The sequence below is a fragment of the Phyllobates terribilis genome, unplaced genomic scaffold, assembly GCF_046119375.1.
Source record: "Phyllobates terribilis strain yellow unplaced genomic scaffold, ASM4611937v1 Scaffold_1__5_contigs__length_1240528914, whole genome shotgun sequence".
NCBI lineage: Eukaryota > Metazoa > Chordata > Amphibia > Anura > Dendrobatidae > Phyllobates > Phyllobates terribilis.
Genome location: NW_027362761.1, coordinates 1,015,109,133 through 1,015,129,031, shown reverse-complemented (window position 1 = coordinate 1,015,129,031; position 19,899 = coordinate 1,015,109,133).

Below are 19,899 nucleotides of genomic sequence, written 5' to 3'. Positions count from 1 at the left end.
GAGAATTAATCCGGTATTTCATGTCTCTCTGTTGAAAAAAGCTGTTGTATCGGATTGTGACGCCTCTGCCTCTGTTCCTCCGGTGGTGGAGGACGGGGAATATGAAATTTCTCGCATCCTTAACTCTAGACAGTATAGAGGTAGTTTGCAGTATCTTGTGGCCTGGAAAGGTTTCGGACCTGAGGATAACTCTTGGGTGAGGTCGGATGATGTTTCCGCATCCAGACTTATCAGAGCATTTCACAGGAGATTTCCTGATAAGCCTGGTCCTAGGGGATCCGGAGGATCCTCTTAGAAGGGGGGGTACTGTTAGAACCTTGTTCTTAGTTTTTTTCCTTTGCTGGTCACATGACCTTGTTGGCCTATTTAATCCTGCTCCGCCCTTCTGGCTTTGCTGGACTTCATTGTTTAACTACTTTCTAGCTAGCCTGTGCCCTGTATCTAACTCTGTTAGTTTGCTTGGTCTACGGACCTCTATGTTCTATATATTTTGTTTGTTCGTCTGTCTGCTACTATTTCTATTAGGAGGTGTCCCATTTTCCTCCCAGTCCTTAGTACTTGTAGGGATTCCTTCCCCACATCTATAGGTCTCCGTACAGACTAGCTTAGGACTTTAGCAGGTCTGATCGCAGGATCAGGTCCCCTGTTACATCGTAGGGATTAAGGTGAGTTCTATCGTAGGGACAGATCTCCTCTCTTTCCTTAGCTCTGGTAGCAGAACATAACAGAGAAACAGCAAGGCTCAACTAGAAACCAGAGGCTGTAGCATTTCATGTACTGCAGGCCAAAGTCCACACCAGTCTCACTAAGAAGGTAACCACATAGGACCCAGGGGACGGAACACACGTCGCCCGCCAAGGCCCGAGGATACTGGACAGAAGTGTCACTGGGTGTGAGGTGCAGGGAGAAGGCCAGAGAAAGGACAAACAGAAGGGGGTCCTGCTAAGTACTCCGGAGCTATCTGGGGGTGGACTGAGCCCCTCCCTGAGTACGCACAGCATGACAGGGGAGATTGCTCTGGTACCTGTAATCTGGACTGCAACAACTGTGAGTAAAGATCTGGGGACGGCATCACATGGACTCTGTGTTCATTACTGACTCCCTGCACTACAACCACCATCATCCACCCACACTGCCCTGAAGCTACACTCTTCCTGTGGAGAGTAATAATACCATTGCTGCAAAACCACCTGCTTCAGAGGACTGTTCCCCAGCGGCGGCCCCTTTGGCCGCACTCCACAGGTGGCATAGTCGGACATTATAAAACCCATATATACAAATTACCCTTGGATGACCGCTCTGGGTCACGGACCGGGTCACCGCCACAGTGACTACAACCCCCAGCGTATACCGGCCCGGCTCCGGGTACCCCACGGCTCAGGGGGCGTGTCAACTTCATAGGTCCCTGATCTGAGACCACTCCTGCAGCGTGATTTGCCCCACCTCTGGATCTCATTGGCCCAGGCTATACGTCAGAACGTATTGCACCAGGGCTTGTCGGTGCTGCCACAGTCGCTGCAACATGTGCAGAGTTGAATTCCACCGTGTCGGCACATCGCATTTCAGCTGGTGAACTGGCAGGCCCAACGACTTCTGTAGAGATGTAAGTCGTTGAGCTGCGGGATGCGAACGGCGGAAGTGAGCACACAGCGACCGTGCCCTCTGCAGAAGGCCATCTAGTCCGTGATAGTGGGTTAAAAATTGCTGGACAACCAGGTTCAACACGTGAGCAATACAAGGCACGTGTGTGACATTGCCACGGCGAAGGGCCGCACCCAGGTTTGCAGCATTTTCGCACACGGCCTTCCCTGGTTGCAGGTCCAGTGGAGACAACCATTCATGAAACTGGGTCTCCAGAGCTGACCACAACTCCTCAGCTGTGTGACTCACATTTCCCAGACATTTCAAAGTAAACACCGCCTAATGCCGTTGAGCCCTGCTGCCAGCATAGTAAGGAGGTGTGCAGGATTCCTTCTGCGCAGTTAGAAAGTGGGTGGTATTACCATACAGGCTTTGGGTGCAGGTGGAGGACCGAGAGGAGGTTGAGGAGGCAGAAGCAGTGGAGGAACTTCTAGATAAAGAGGATTGACCGCACAACTCGTGGGGATGGCAAGACTTGGACAGCAGCCCCTTGTCCTGCTGTCACCATAGTTACCCAGTGCCCAGTCAGCGACATGTAACGCCCCTGACCATGCCTACTCGTCCAAGTGTCTGTGGTGAAATGCACCCTGTCACACACAGAGTTTCTCAAAGAAGCGGTGATGTTGTGTGCGACATGCTGGTGGAGCGCAGGCACACCTTTCTTTGAGAAGTAATGTCGACTGGGCATCTGGTACTGGGGCACTGCGACGACATAAGGTCTCAAAAATCCTCTGTGTCCACCAGGTGGAAAGGCAGCATTTCTGTAGCCAACAGCTTGCAGATGATGAAATTCAATCTCTTAGCTTTGTCATGGCTAGGAGGAAATGGTCTTTTACTGGTCCACATCTGAGGGGCGGAGGGCTGGCTATTGTGCTTAGATGAGGTTGAGTAGGGTGTCCCTGGCAAGCTGCCGGTCTGTAAGGAAGATGCAGTCGGAAAAGTTAGGTTGCCTTGATCCAAAGGTGGTGCTCTCGATGTCGGAGAGCGCTCAACACCAGCGGGTGTTTCCACTTCCAGATGAAATGATGACCTGCCAATCACACTGGCTGTTGCGGGTAAAGAGGTGGCAGGTCTGCATCAAAAAACATGTGTGACTGCTGTCCCCCCAGTTACAAAGGATGAAGAGGCCGCGGATGCACAAGATGGGGCAGACGGTGTTTGGCCCGGCCCGCTAGGCCGCATTGTAGCACAGTGAGCTTCCCACTGCAACTTATGCTTCATATCCATGTGACAGTTCATGCATGAAGTACTCAAACTATGGATTTTTTGGCCTCTACTTAGCTTTTGGTGACAAATATTACAGATGACACGAGTTGGGTCATCCTTATCGATCTGAAAAAATGCTCAGGCTATGCAAGGCTTAGAGCCCATGCGACCTGAAGAGCCACCACGACTTGTGGTCAGAGGCAGAGTTGTGGTTGAGGATGCAGTTGTTGACGTGCTTCCAGTACTCCGTCTCTGTCCAGGAAGGCGCAACCTAACCTCGTCGTCAATAGCATCTGTGACGCCCAGCTGCGCTTGGTATCACAGATCCTAGAAGAGTGCATTGATGGAATCCTCCACAAGAGGCCCCCATAAACATTCACACATCTCCACCTTCCACCTCAGACCATCAGAGGGAGCCCGTTAGGGATATAAATAGGGAAGGTGGTGCTAGGCAGTTCAGTTCCTCTGAAGAGTTCCTGCAGTATAGAAGCCTAAGAGAGGTCAGTCTGCAGTGGAGCTCAGTCTAGTCTAGAGAGCTCATTTAATAGTTTAGCAGTGGAGCATGAGGCTCCTGCTAGCTAGATTCAGGGAGCCCAGTTAGAGCTTAAGGTGTGCCAGCGCCATAAGATCGGTGAAGCGCGGCAAGCTGCCGTTAGTGTGTATAGCCTAGTGAGGGCCTGAGTAGGCTGAAGGTGAGTGGAGAGTTAGTACATAGAGGAGCTTAACCAGCTCACCCTGAATCATTTACCGGACACCGGATCCGAGCTTACCGGGATCGCTATGACCCAGTAAGGCATAACCGGAATCCCTGGGGAACTACAAGTCCCAGGATTGCTAAGGTGCTGATACGTAACAGAGCCTGGAGACGCTTAGGCCCCGCATACTGGGAGCGTGAACTACAAGACAAGGCCCTACCACAAGGTCAGCCAGCGCAGGACAGAGACAAAGTTAGGCCTAGCTCCAGGCAGGTCAGAAACTTACTACGCAGAGGCAAGAAACAGGAGGCCCTACACCCGCTCATTGGGGAGGATCCTGATATGCACCCTTCACCCTACAGTGCTCCGGGATGTGCCTGAATTTCCACCAGTAAAAGATACTGAAGTGACTGCCGTGTCCATTCCCATTCTTGCTCTGACCCAGCTGGGTCTCACCTGTCCTGCATTCCCCCCTGCATACGCTGCCCTGAGGCCTAGCTCCACCTGTGGGGAGCTATACCATCGAGCTGCCTTATCACCGGCCTCAGTGGACTGCAGCAGCGCTGGTGCTTCTCACCAGATACCACAGGGGGCGTCACGAACTCTTATAAAATTAACAATTATCCACCCTTTTAAAGAGTGACCCCAGGGTACGGGCCCGGGAGCCGACCACCGCAACATCCCAAAGGCCAGGCAAAGGCCCGGGTACCGAGTCATCCCCATCCCCTGGGCTAGTCACATCCTCCTCTACCTCCTATGCTGACCTCATCCACTGGCTGACTGTGGGTTGACAGTAAGTGGGATCTCCAACCTTGTCATCATCACCCTGTGTGTTCTCACACCCGTCGTCCTCAGAGCCAACCTCTTCCTGCACTGACCGAAAAGTCAAGTTGTAGCTCCAATCAGGTATTTGAGTCTCCTCATCGTCTTCATCATTGTCTCCACCAACAGGAGTTACAGTTTGAGAACGAGGGTTTACATTATGCTCAGAACCTTCTTCATCTGTTCCTGAATCCGACTCATAAACATTCTGGGCATCAGTGCAGATCATTTCCTCGTCTGGATTAACAGAAGCTCTGGAGCAGACCTCAGTTTCCCAGGCTATAGTATGAGTAAACAGCTGTGCCGACTCAACCATCTGTGTTACCCCATACTCAGACGGGCAGCTGGAGACTAGGGAGCTGTGAGTAAGCAAGTGCAATGGGGTGACACCTCTGAGGACTGCAGTATTTGTAATGTTGAAGTTGAGGTGGAGGAGAGCCCACTTGAAGGAGAACTTGATATCCGTTGAAGCACCTGCTGTTTTTGTGCCTCATCTGGAATTTGTAGCCATGGGCGTGTCCGTAAGAAAGGGATCGTATCACATTTTCCACGAAAAGAAGTAGACATCTTAGTTTGGCTGGAAGATGGTCTTTCTTCTGCAGATGTTACTCCCCCCCCACCGCGGTGGGGTTCGACCCACCAGCGGACAGGTACCAGTATTGGGAGAGGGGGGCTGGCCGTCAGGGTCCACCGCGGCACAGGCACAAACCCAGCGACACGGAGGAGGCACGGGCAGGAACGGACTGACCGTGTCGGCTTCGCACTCCAGCATAGTCCCTCTGCCCGCTCGCGCCCGTAACCTCAAAGGGATGTGCAAGCGACTTTTCTTCCCAGGGCTGTTCCCCGCCCAGCAGGAACATGGGGGAGCTCAGGTCTGCCTTCCACTGTACTCCCTTACCTCCCTCGCCCTCTTTCCTTCTTCCGTTCTCCATCTAACCCCTCGGCTCTGTGGTGTCTGCTCTCCCTCCCGCTCTCTCCTTCTCATAGGTGGACTACCGCATGTATTCACACTGTGGCGAATCTTTTGGGCCCAGGCATAAGAAGTTGTCGAGGTAATGGATAATATGTGCCCCCTTAGAAACGTCCATTACAACCCATTCGATGAAGCAACTAAACGCCTCAAATAGTGAGCAGGATCTGGACCACCCCATGGGCAAATAGCGATCTATATAGTATGCTCCTTCCCAGAAGCAGCCCAATAGGTGGACACTATTCGGAGGCACAAGTAGTAAGTAACCGGAACGCCACATCAATGTCTGTTTTGGCCATTAGGGTGACCCTTCCCAACTTCTTGATCCGCCTGATTGCCTTGTTAAAGGATGTACAGTATATACTACTGTACTTGGTTCCACGTCGATGTTGTCATTTACTGACCTGCCCCTTGGATATGGCAAATGGTGGATTAGTCCGAATGTATTGGGTTCCATTTTTGGCACAACTCACAACGGAGATACCACTATGTATTGTAAGGAAAGTGTTCTGAATGGAACTGCCATTCTACCTAAAGATATTTCTTTTTTTAATTTTCTTGTCACGACGTCTGGATGTTGGTAGGCTGATTTTACATTTTTACTCCAGCCTTTCTTGATTTTAGAAGGGCATGACATGCCTATATCTGTGTCTCCCCCTCCTTTTACTCCTCCACCTCTTTTCTTTTTGCATGACTATATGTACTTGTCACTTTTCCATGTGTTAGTTGTGTCTTCTGAGCAGTTTGTCAACTTTTGGACACCTTTGAAGTGTTTTCTATGTGTTTTCTATGTGTTTCTATGTGTTTTTGTTTGCCTGCCATTGGTTTTAACGGTGTTTGACGAACAGTTCGGCGAACATACGGGTGTTCGACGAACCGAACTCGAACACTACGGGGGTGGCTCAACACTAATCAATCATCTATCCACAGGATAAGTGACAAATGTATTATCATTTGGGGTCTGCACCTGGATACCCTCAACTGATCCCAAAGTCCCCTGTGTGACTGGAGTGCTAGTGAGCAAGGACAACCACTGCTATACATTATCTATAGGAGTGGCGGATGCATACAGACACTAATGCTCAAGGGAACTTTTGGACTCGCATTCTTTGGGATCAGTGAGGAGTCTCTGCAGTCAGAAACCAGTGATGGTATACACTGTGTGCAAAATTATTAGGCAAGTTGTATTTTAGAGGATTATTTTTATTATTGATCAACAACTATGTTTTCAATCAACCCAAAAGACTCATAAATATCCAAGCTTAATACTTTTGCAAGTTGGAGTGTTTTTTTTTAGATTTGGCTATCTTAGGAGGATATCTGTTTGTGCAGGTAACTATTACTGTGCAGAATTATTAGGCAACTTAATAAAAACCAAATATAATCCCATCTCACTTGTTTATTTTCACCAGGTAAACCAATATCAGTGCACAAAATTTAGAAATAAACATTTCTGACATGCAAAAACAAAAACCAAAAAAATTTGTGATCAATATAGCCACCTTTCTTTATGATGACACTCAATAGCCTTCCATCCATATATTCTGTCAGTTGCTTGATCTGTTTTAGATTAACATTGCATGCAGCAGCCACCACCGCCTCCCAGACACTGTTTCGAGAGGTGTACTATTTTCCCTCCCTGTAGGTCTCACATTTTATCATGGACCACAGGTTCTCTATGGGATTCAGATCAGGTGAACAAGGGGGCCATGTCATTATTTTTTCTTCTTTTAGACCTTTACTGGCCAGCCACGCTGTGGAGTAGTTGGATGCATGTGATGGAGCATTGTCCTGCATGAAAATCATGTTTTTCTTGAACAATACCGACTTCTTCCTGTACCACTGCTTGAAGAAGTTGTCTTCAAGAAACTGGCAGTAGGTCTGGGAGTTGAGCTTCACTCCATCCTCAACCCAAAAAGGTCCCACAAGTTCATCTTTGATGATACCAGCCCATACCAGTACCCCACCTCAACCTTGCTGGTGTCTTAGTCGGAGAGGAGCTCTCTGCCCTTTACTGATCCAGCCTCTGGCCCATCCATCTGGCCCATCACGACTCACTCTCATTTCATCAGTCCATAAAACCTTTGAAAAATCAGTCTTAAGATATTTCTTGGCCCATTCTTGACGTTTTATTTTATGTTTCTTGTTCAATAGTGGTCGTTTTTCAGTCTTCCTTACCTTGGCCATGTCCCTGAGTATCGCACACCTTGTGCTTTTTGATACTCCAGTAACGTTGCAGCTCTGAAATATGGCAAAACTGGTGGCAAATGGCATCTTGGCAGCTTCACGCTTGATTTTCTTCAGTTCATGGGCAGTTATTTTGCGCCTTTTTTGGCCAACATGCTTCTTGCCACCCTGTTGGCTATTTGCCATGAAACGCTTGATTGTTCGGTGATCACGCTTCAAAAGTTTGGAAATTTCAAGACTGCTGCATCCCTCTGCAAGACATCTCACAATTTTAGACTTTTCAGAGCCCGTCAAATCTCTCTTCTGACCTATTTTGCCAAAGGAAAGAAAGTTGCCTAATAATTAAGCACACCTTATAAGGGGTGTTGATGTCATTAGTCAACACCCCTCCTCATTACAGAGATGCATATCACCAGATTTACTTAATTGGTAGTTGGCTCTCAAGCCTATGCAGCTTGGAGTAGGACAACATGTATAAAAAGTATCATGTGATCAAAATACTCATTTGCCTAATAATTCGGCACACAGTGTATTTATTATGGGTCTCAGCAGCTGGACCTGTAGTTAGGTGATAAATGTAGTTTATCAGATAACCCCTTTAATACAATTCTCACTATTAATACAAAGCTGGACACTGCAAGCAAAATGCAGTGATATCCTTAATACAGTAACAGCTGTGCCATAAACACAATGCTCTCCACAGTATGCCACACACAAAAGCCCCCAACACCAGTGTCATACACTCCATACTTACAAATCATGTCATACATTTAAAGGGGTTAACCAACCTTTACAAATTGATGACTTATCCTTAGGCCGGTTTCGCAAGTCCTGATTTTTTCAGTACCGGAAAAACCCGTATTGGAGATATCCGTTTCCGTGTCTCCGTATGTGGCACACGTGTGGTAACCGTGTGCCACATCAGGAGCACATGTATCGTCGCCTGGGAATCAGTGTACAGTAAGCGCTGTTCCCAAGCCCTGGGTGCTGAACGCTGACCTCATCATTGTCCCTTTCTCGCGCTGTTATCAGCACAAGCAAGGGACTATTTTGGGAGCCCTGCTCTGAGCGGAGCGGAGTGACAGTGCAGCTCCAGAGCCCACTCGCTATAGAAGCTCATTCGCCCAGCTCCTCGGTGTCAGCGGTCAGAGGATTACAGCAGGGGAAATCTTCGGACAGGTGAGTATAAGGATTTTATTATTTCATTCTTATTTTTACACATGGACACGCGGGAGAAGACTACTACTGCCAACATTGTCTCTTGCTCATGCTGATCACAGTGCGAGCAAGGGACAATGATGAGGGCAGCATTCAGCACCTGGCGCTTGGGAACAGCGCTAGCTGTACATAGATTCCAAGGCACCATTATGTGTCACACTGATGTAATCTGTGTTTGTTCAGCGTGGGACATTTTGCGGACTGTGCAGCGTGTAAAAAACGGAGATGTCTATGTGTGGAGCGCATGGACACACAGCACGTGGAAGCACACTGACATGTGCACAGACCCATGGATTTGAATTGGTCTTCGTGTGTCAGTGTCTCAAGTACATGTGGAAACGGTCGCCTCACGTACTGGACACACTGACGCATGAAAGAGCCCTTAGGATGGGCCATTATCACATTCATGGGAATCCATTTTGGCTGACTATACAGCGGTTCTTGCAGGTAGTACAGCATTGTACCTTCAATGTGAAAAGAACAACATTATGATACCTTCAAACTGCACTATGAAATGTATAAACCAGTGGCAGCCAAAGTAACAATGCCTGAGGACTGATGTTACATAGTACAGGGTTAGTGTGCATAGTGATGTCACAGCATAGAAGTAGTATATATAGTGATGTCACAGTACAGGGATAGTATATGTAGCGATGTCACAGTGCATGGGTAGTATACACAGTGATATCACAGTACAGGGTTCGTATATTCTGCAATGTCACAGTACAGAGGTAGCATATATAGTGATGTCATAGTACAGGGGTAATACACAGTGATGTCTAATTACAGAGAAAATTCTTCTCCTGTATTCATGTACTGATGGTGCTTCTGGTGAAATACTCATATAGTGATGATAGTTGTGATGCTATATTTCCATATTGATGGTGCTTCTGGTGCTGTATTACTGTACTGTTATTGGTTCAGATTCTGTATACATCAATCCACAACTTTCCAGATAATGGGGTACATGGCTCTGTTAATAAAGCTGTCTGACATGTTGAGGGTTAGTTCATCTGTATTTATGTTAGGAGCATTAATTGTAAAATTAAGCATTGTAGCATGCCAAATCTCAATAGTGTATAATACATTCAGCTTTCCTTGCCGATGACCACTCATATGCAATTTATACTTATGGTCATGTGGCAACCAGCTTCTCTACCTACTTCTTTCAATGAAGCAGGTGCTGTAGGTTTTCACTGAACATTGAAGGAATCAAGAAGAGAAGCTAGTTGGCATTTGATGGTAAGTATGCAAATAACTTATGAGCATCCCATGACAACTCTTCAAACCTCTTAAGCTGTGTATAAGAGGGGGTGCCAACCTGATTTTTTGCCCCAAGTGCAGGAAAACATAGATTCATCTTTGATTTTAGGTATCTGAGTTTACAGATAGGCATAAACGTTGATAGGTTAGATTCAAACCTGAGTAACCAATGTTGTAAATGAAATGGGTGGACCATGGGTGGGACAAGCCTTTTGGAGTCGAAAGCCAAAATGTTCCAAGATGTGCTTCTCTATGGGTCTCTAGATTTCAACAGAAAAGTTATTGGATAGATATTCACTTAGCTCACAGCTATCATTTCTGATTCACCCAGTAGTTTTGGATCTACTGGGTGTATGGTTGTGTAATACAGCATTGCTATTTCCTCAGAAATAATGGGCAATTGGCAGTGAAAACAAATTTCATTTCATCTTCACCTGGTATGGACCACAACACTTAAACAGCCTAACAACATTGGGTGGCTTAGGGGTGACCTGGTAAATATGTATAAATGTATAAATGGCAAGGACAGCATTTATTGAAGATGAATGACTAGATGAAAGAATATATATAATTTTGAGGCACTTACTAATATGTAAGTAGTACAGGTTACCGTCTCGCACTTTTTAGTGCATCCTTCATTACAGATTGGAAGTGGCAGTTGATGGAGGGACATGTCCATCAGTGTCTTCCAGCTGAAAAACAGGTTTCTCCTGTGCAGTGTTTTACAATTGCTGCAGACTGATGGACAGGTCTGATGCCAGTTACAGCGAAATCTGTCAGTATGGCTATCTAGTTGTTTTTAAATAGTGCTGATTCATATCAGTCCAGTGTAGAGGAGATATACGGCACTCCAGGTTGTGAGATGAGGTGCCCAAGTAGGGTTCCATCCTGTAGATCATGTAATAGTAAAACGTGGCACTCAGGAAGTTGCAGTGAAAGAAAACAAATTTTATTTGCCAATCCTTATTGTTGTTAACATTTCTGTCATACATATGGACCTTCATCAGAGCTGATTGCTTCTTGAGCTATGGAAGTGTCGTCCACGTGTTGTAGCGCGTGGTATTGCAACTACCATTACCTAGCGACAAGTGTCATAATACCACGCGCTGCTACACATGGACTGACACTTCCATAGCTCAAGAGGCAATCATTTCTGATGAAGGTCCATATGTTGGATTGCCAAATAAAATTAGTTTTCTTTCACTGCAACTTCCTGAGTGCCACGTTTTTCTATCACATTAGTCCAGTGACTTCCACAATACCTTTTAGTCATTATAGACTGCAGCTGAATGAGCTATATATGATAAGGAGGCAAAGTTCTATATATTAATATGAATTGACAACATGGAATTGATACAATAGCACAAAAAAATACACTGTGACACATTTCAATAGGACATATTGTAACCACCACAGATTTTGGTACATAAACTCAATTCATATAATTTTTGAGATTTTAGTGAGCAGTTATTAAAATTTAAGTTTAGGGGATTACTGTTAAGAGCATATGGCCGTAATGGAATATATAAAAATGTATCCATGAATTCTAAATCTATACAAAACAAATTGGACCTCCAGTATACAGAACATAGTATATTAATCATTGCTATAAACTGCATAACTTTCTTAGCGCAATCCAAGAAAGTGAAATTTCTTGTAGTCACATTGAACCCAGCTCTCTAGAGAGCCAAAGTCAAATAAAGGACATACATATTACCAGTATTATAAATGCATATGACATTGCATTTGACAATCTAAAACAATGTGAACTGTACAAGAAAGACACAGGGCAGAAGCAAGTGCACAGAATGAAGGCTTTAGTCTTAATTTGGTAAGAACTACATATAAAGTATGAAATGAAATTGGCTGGAGATTTAAAACATTAGATATCACTAAAGTCCAGTTTTACTTATTATATATAAGTATAAGATTAAGTTTTTAATTCATTACATTTAAGAAAATACTTGATATAATTCTGAAAATCTCATGTTCAGTTATATCGGGCTTAAAAATAACCATTTTTTTATTTGCATTTCATAAATCAATAGTACACATGAAAATAAGCAATTTTGTAATGTATCTTATCAGCGAAATTTGCTTCTTTCTCCTCTTGGACTGATCAGTCTTTTTCAAAATTCTCATTTCACAAATCCTAAGTCATGTGACAAGGCTCATTACAGGGTCAATATTGACTTTTAGGAGAGACTTCCTCTCTGAAGAGACAATTTGGATATTTCCCAGAGGAGCATTGCGGCTCGAAAAGTCTCCTCACCTTGACGTGCCTAGCATGTCGCTATCCGCAAGGAGAAACGTTACTTCTTAGATGCCGGTCTGACGCCTCTCACCCAGCCAAACAAGAACTCACACTTTGCACTGATGAGGGGCAGTACCACAAAACACAGTGTCTGCAAATTGAGTTTCTGGTCTTGGCTTCTATCCTAAGTCATGTAACAAGTGTCGTTAAAAGGTCAATATTGACTTTTAGGATTGCTACTTCAAATAGGTGGCACTAGAGTTCTAGTTCTCTTACTCTCTGAGGAGACAATTTGCTCATTTCACAGTTAAAATCTGTGTTCAGTGAAGACAGATTTTTACATTACTGAGATAGGAGATGGCAGTTGCTACTAACAAGATTCTATATAGTGGGGGTGAAGAAGGAGGGTGGGGCTAGAGGCAGAGCTTCTCCCTCTCCCATCTCCTCTCTCAGTATTGTAAAAATCTGTGTTTTCATTTACTTATTTGTCTGCCCTATCACCTTTTGGGTGCAGCTTTATATACTTTCCCCCTGCTGGTATTTGCTGCTGGTGATAGTCTTGACTAGCCCAGGGCCCGTACCCTGGGGTCCCTTTTTAAAAGCATTGATAGATGTTTATATTGGGATAATAGGTTTGTTATTTTTATTAAAGTTCATGACGCCACCTGTGGCTTCTGGTGACAAGCACCAGCGCTGCGCAGTCCACTGAGGCCGATGATAAGGCAGCTTGATGGAATAGCTCCCCACAGGTGGAGCTAGGCCTCAGGGTAGCGTATATAGGGGGAGATGCAGGACAGGCGAGACCCAGCCGAGTCAGAGCAAGAACAGGGACAGACACGATAGTCACTTCAGTACCTTTAACTGGTGGAAATTCAGGCACGTCCCGGAGCACTGTAGGGTGAAGGGTGCATGTCAGAATCCTCCCCAATGAGCGGGTGTAGGGCCTCCTGTTACTTGCCTCTGCGTAGTAAGTTTCTTACCTGCCTGGAGCTAGGCCTAACTTTGTCTCTGTCCTGCGCTGGCTGACGTTGTGGTAGGGCCTTTCCTTGGAGTTCACGCTCCTCAGCTTGCGGGGCCTATGTGTCTCCTTGCTCTGTTACGTATCAGCACTTTAGCGATCCTGGGACTTGTAGTTCTCCAGGGATTCTGGTTATGCCTTACTGGGTCATAGAGATCCCGGTAAGCTTCGGACCCGGTGTCCGGTAAATTCTTCGGGGTGAGCTAGTTAAGCTCCTCTGCCTCCTATGTACTAACTCTCCACTCGCCTTCGGTCTATTCGGGCCTTCACTAGGCTATACACACTAACAGCAGCTTGCCGCGCTTCACCGATCTTATGGCGCTGGCACACCTAAAGCTCACTACTCTGAGCTACACTGAGTCTGGACTGTGCTCCACTGCAGACTGACCTCTCTCAGGCTTCTCTACTGCAGGAACTCTCTCAACAGACTTAGCTCTCTGTCGACTCCAGTCTAGACTAACTGCTGCCTGGCTCCACCTTCCCTATTTATCTATCCCTAGCGGGCTCCCTCTGCTGGTCTGAGGTGGAAGGTGGAGATGTGTGAATGGTTATGGGGGCCTCTTGTGGAGTAATCCATCAATGCACTCTTCCAGGATCTGTGATACCAAGCGCAGCTGGGCATCATAGTCTCATTTGGATATCCAGCCATATTGCTGTAAGTTAAAGCCAGGCGGAGAATGACCAGCTAAGGTTTATCTCTCTGACGTTTATGTTCTTTACCCTGCACCTATCTTCTGTTACAACTCTCCTGTTAGGTTTTTTTTTTAGTTTGCTGGTCACATGACCAGTTTTGCCTATTTAATCCGGCTCCGCCCTCCTGGCATTGCTGGACTTCATTTGTATTTACTACTGTTGAGCTAGCTTGGTGCTCTGTTGCCGTTCTCTGTTAGTTTTGCTAGGTCTTCTGACCTCTTTACTTTTTGTTGTGTGTTTGTCTTTGACTGCTACGATTTCTGCTAGGAGGTGTCCAACTTTTCCCATTCAGGTTTTCACTGATCATAAAAATCTGATCTATCTTGATGCTGCCAAGCGCTTGAATGCCCGTCAGGCTAGGTGGGCACTTTTTTCTCGCGGTTTAATTTTTCTGTTACTTACATCCCGGGTACCAAGAATGTTAAAGCGGATGCTTTGTCTCGCAGCTTTTCTCCCATGGTCGGTGTTGAGGAAAAAGAGGAGACCATTTTACAAGAAGGTGTTGTGATTGCTGCTTTGGACTCCGTTTTGGAGGATGAGATTCTTAAAGCACAGGAGAATGCCCCATCTAACACTCCCCATGGGAGGTTGTTTGTGCCTAGGACTTTTAGGAGAGATTTGTTTGTTGAGTGTCATGAGTCTCGGTTGGCAGGTCATCCAGGAATTTCTGAGACCAAGAGACTTGTGGGTCGCAGTTTTTGGTGGCCTGGATGGCAGAAGGAAGTCATTAAGTGGGTGCGCCAATGTACTGTGTGTGCTAGATCCAAGTCTTCGCATGCTCCTGCTGCGGGGTTGCTTTGCCCTCTGGAGGTTCCTAGTGCACCTTGGACACATCTGGCTATGGACTTTATTACTGACCTTCCTCCCTCTGAAGGTTTCACGGTCATCTGGGTGGTCGTGGACCGTTTTAGCAAGATGTGTCACTTGGTTCCCTTTATCAAACTGCCTTGCGCTAAGACACTCGCTAAGGCCTTTGTCAAGGAGATTGTCAGACTTCATGGTGTTCCTACTGACATTGTTTCTGATAGGGGACCTCAGTTCGTGGCTCGTTTTTGGCGTGCCTTTTGTGACAGGTTGGGAGTCCATTTGTCGTTTTCATCCGGATATCATCCTGAGTCTAATGGCCAGACAGAAAGGAAGAACCAGGATGTTGAGCAGTTCTTGCGTTGTTTTGTGGCAGACAATCAAGAGGGGTGGTCTGAGTTTCTGCCACTTGCTGAATTTGCTCTTAACAACCATACATCCTCTTCTGCTGGGTGTTCGCCTTTTTTTTGTTGTTCTGGGAGACATCCGTCTTTTGGGTCATTCTCCAAATTGGTTTCGGCTGTGCCTGAGGAGGAGAGTTTTTCCGGTGATTTGGAGAGAGTTTGGACGGATGTGCGTGGTAATCTTCAGGAGGCTAACAAAAAATCTAAGAGGTACTTTGATAGGAAACGGCAAGAGGTTTTGTTTGCTGTTGGTGACATGGTTTGGTTGTCCTCTAAGAATCTGCGATTGAGGATTCCTTCTAAAAAATTGGGTCCCAAGTTCGTAGGGCCCTTTAAGGTGCTTCAGATAGTTAACCAATCTGCTGTTAGGCTGGAGGTTCCTACGTCCTGGAGGATTAATCCGGTGTTTCATGTTTCTCTGTTGAAAAAAGCTGATGTGTCGGATGGTGACGCCTCTGCCACTGTTCTTCCGGTGGTGGAGGACGGGGAATATGAAATTTCCCGCATCCTAAATTCTAGACGGTATAGAGGGAGTTTGCAGTATCTCGTCGCTTGGAAGGGTTTCGGACCTGAGGATAACTCATGGGTGAGGGCGGATGATGTTTCTGCTTCAAGACTTGTCCGAGCATTTCACAGGAGGTTTCCTGGTAAGCCTGGGCCTAGGGGATCCGGAGGATCCTCTTAGAAGAGGGGGTACTGTTACAACTCTCCTGTTAGGTTTTTTTTTAGTTTGCTGGTCATATGACCAGTTTTGCCTATTTAATCCGGCTCCACCCTCCTGGCATTGCTGGACTTCATTTGTATTTACTACTGTTGAGCTAGCTTGGTGCTCTGTTGCCGTTCTCTGTTAGTTTTGCTAGGTCTTCTGACCTCTTTACTTTTTGTTGTGTGTTTGTCTTTGACTGTTACGATTTCTGATAGGAGGTGTCCAACTTTTCCCAGTCCCTAGTTCTTGTAGGGATTCCTCCCTCACATCTATAGGTCTTCGTACAGACTAGCCGAGGACTTTAGCGGGTCTGATCGTAGGATCAGGTTCCCCATTACATCGTAGGGATCTAGTTTAGTTCTATTGTAGGGACAGATCTCCTGTCTTTCCTTAGTCTCTGTAGCAGATCATAACATCTTCTTTCTCATTTTAGGAAGTAGGCGGCATATTCGCTAACAGTATGTACTTAATTTTTTATTTCATTTTTTGAGGTTTGTTTAACTCACTCTGGGATCTCTTTCTATTTCAGCATGCTTTCCCTTCTGTAGGTAATTTGCACTCTGCTCTGCCCTCTGGCTTTTTAGGAGGAATATGAAGCGCTCGACGGCCTTTCAGGCTGCATAGGTCCATAGGTTGCAATCGCTAGTCTATGGTTAGGGCTATCTCAACTCACCCAGGAACCAGTAGGGACTACGGGGTCAGGATCTCTAGTCTGTACAGGAACCTGCAGGGTCAGTTGCAGTTTTCAGTGTGTTACTTATTTTCCTGAGTGGGTTGTTACACTATCACAACATTATCTCCAGTCCACTCCATTTTTTGTGTGCTGAGAAGCTATCATAGATGCGGTGGACTCTCTGACCATGCAATTGTGGTCTTTGTCTTTGGAGGTGACAGATATCAAGTGGCAAAAACAGCAAGCGTTATCCGCTGATTCGCAGGTTCTACTCCGCCCAAAACAGTCTTTTGAGCCTAAGGTAAATTTACCAGATTGTTTAGAAAGGGACCGAAGTAAGTTTTTCATCTTTCCTTCTTCATGTAAGTTGTATTTTCGTCTCTGTCCTGCCTGATCCAGAGAAGAGAGTCAACGTGTGGGTATTGTTCTGTCGTTGCTTCATTTTGATCATCAGGCTTGATCATTTTCTCTCCCTGAGGATTTTTCAGTGTTTTCCTCACTTGAATCTTTTTTCTCTGTTCTGGGACTCATTTATAATGACCCTGATAAAGTTGCTGTTGCTGATCCGCAGGTTGGTTCAGGGAAATCGTAAAGTGGAGGACTACTGCTCTCAGTTCCGAAGCTGGGCAGTAGAATCCTCCTTGAATGACCCAGCTCTTCGCAGTCAATTCTGCCAGGGTCTTTCTAGCCAGATACGAGATATGATGGTTTATAGTCCCTCCCCGTTTTTCCTGGAAGTGTGTTTGGACAGACGTCTGAGCGATGAGCTGGTATTTCCTGCTGGTGATAGTCTCATTTGGATGTCCAGTCATACTGCTGCAGTTTGAGCCAGGCAGTGAAAGGCCAGCTAGGGTTTATCTCTCTGTGGTTTATGTTATTTACTCTGCACCTATCTTCTGTCTCTTTTTAGGCAGTATATTCTCTAACAGTACGTACTTAATCTTTTATTTTGTATTTTGTGGATTGTTTTACTCACTCTGGGATCTCTTTCTATTTCAGCACACATTCTCTTCTGTATGTAATTTGCACTCTGCTCTGCCCTCCAATTCTTTACGTGAAGCACTCAACTGCAGCATAGGTCCAAGTTGCCATCATCTAGTCTGTGGTTAGGGCTATCTCAGCTCACACAGGAACCACTAGGGACTACAGGATCAGGACCTCTAGTTAGTATAGGAACTGGCAGGGTCAGTTGTAGTTTTCAACATCTTATCTATTTTCCTGAGTGAGTTGCTACACTATCATAACATACTGTTATCTTAATCTACACAGCTGAGGTATTGTTATCTTTATACAAAGGTGAGATGCTCTTTTCTTCACACACAGAGGATATATATTTTAATTCACAGGAGAGATGCTGTTATCTTCATACACTGAGGAGATCTTCTCATCTTCATACACAGGAGAGGTGCTGTTTTCTTTATGCATGTGGCCGATGCTTTTATTTTCCTACACAGGACAGGTGCTATTATCCTTCTACAAAGGGAAGGTTCTGCTATCTACATTTCCAGGGAGGTGTTGTTATATTCAAACACAGGAGAGATGCTGTTACCTTTATACAAAGGGGAGGTACTATTACCTTCATACACAGGGGAGGTGGTGTTATCTACATACGCAGGAGAGGTTCTCTTATCTTCATTCTCAGGGAGATGTTGATATCTTCATGCAAAGGAGGGGGATGGAGGTTTCTTCATACACAGTGGAGGTGCTACAATCTTCATGCACAGGAGATGCTGTTACCTTCATACACAGGGGAGATGCTGTTAGCTTCATACACAAAAGAGATGCCTTCATACACAGGGCAGGTCCTCTTATCTTCATTCTGAGGAGGAGCGGATATCTTCATGCAAAGAGGAGGGGGTGCTGTTTTCTTCTTACACAGGGGAGGTGCTGTTATCTTCATACAAAGGGGAAAGGCTTTTATCTTCATACACAAGTGAGGTGATGTTCTTTAGAGACAAGCGAACCCAAGCTGTAAAGTAAACCAGTAAAACCAGTAAACCAGTAAAAGCTACGCAGATAGCTGGGAGCTGTTATTAATAAGCTGGGAATATCCATGGATTTTAGCCCCTTTGCAAAATAATAACACCAGCCCCCAGTTGTCTGCTGGTTAGTAAAAATAAATGGGATCCCACGCCATTTTTTCAAAAGTAAATACCCAAATTTGTAAGGATGTAAAACAACACCAAAACGTTGCAGACTAAACTTCACATGAAAAGACAATAAAAGGTCCCATGTTTCTTGGCCAATTCATCACTGCTTTAGCCCTACTTATGTATTTGAAGTCCCCCCTTTCTCAAAATATTTCAAACAAATGAAATTTCAACAAGATTATGGTGAAATTCAGATATGCTTGAACATTACATTTAATTACCTTTTTGTATAAGGTGGCAAAGAAAAGAACAAGCAGATTGAACAAAACAAACTTTTGATTTATTAAGATACAAAAAAAAGATAAAACAGGCATATTTCTGACATACACCAAAACATGAATGACATTAAAACAAATATTAATTCAAGGAAAAAAAAAGGGAAGTCCAAACAACAAACAAACATCACAAGAACATTATAATAAAGTGCGGAACTGTAATCAGTGCCAGGACTGGGTGTGGAAAAAGGTGGGGGAGCAGCAACAGGAGTTGAGTCATAGGGGGTAAGTGAGGGAAGTGGACTAAAGGGTAGAAATACACCATAGTCCGGAGGGTTGGGTAGGTATGGCTGGTCCGGCCCAAAGATACCACCCTTCTGCTGTGGTTTACTTTGTTTCAGTAGCTGTGGTGGCATCTCAGCACACAAATCCTGAGTTCCAGATCTTCACCTGGCCTTGTCTTCTGTCTTTTGGCGGTCACACCCATTGACTTATATTGGCGAGTCTTTTCCAATATACGCCGACACTCGCAGCATGCTGCAATTTTTTTCTCAGTCTGTTCCAAGCTGAGAAAAATATTGCAGATGAACACTGAATCATTCAATAACATTATCAGAGTGCAATCTGATTTTTTATCGGATTTCACTCGTCTGATTTAAACGCGGATGAGTATCAGCCCTTAGGCTGTGTGCCCATGATGAGTTATAGACGCTGTGTATTTTCACTGCGCCAAAAGTGCATCATCTTACAGTTCCAGCAAAGTGGATGGGATTTATAGAGATCTTCTGCCCACTGTGCTTCTTTTTACCCAGCATAAATTGACCTGCGGTGCATTTGAAATGTCAATTTCTATTTTTTGACGCTGTGTGTTTTTAGTCTCTTCTGGGTATGTCATGTTTAACACAAAGCTGCTTTGTTTTTGATACGTCCTGGTATTTGGATTTGAAATAACTTTAATGATACAGTCATGTGCGAATTAT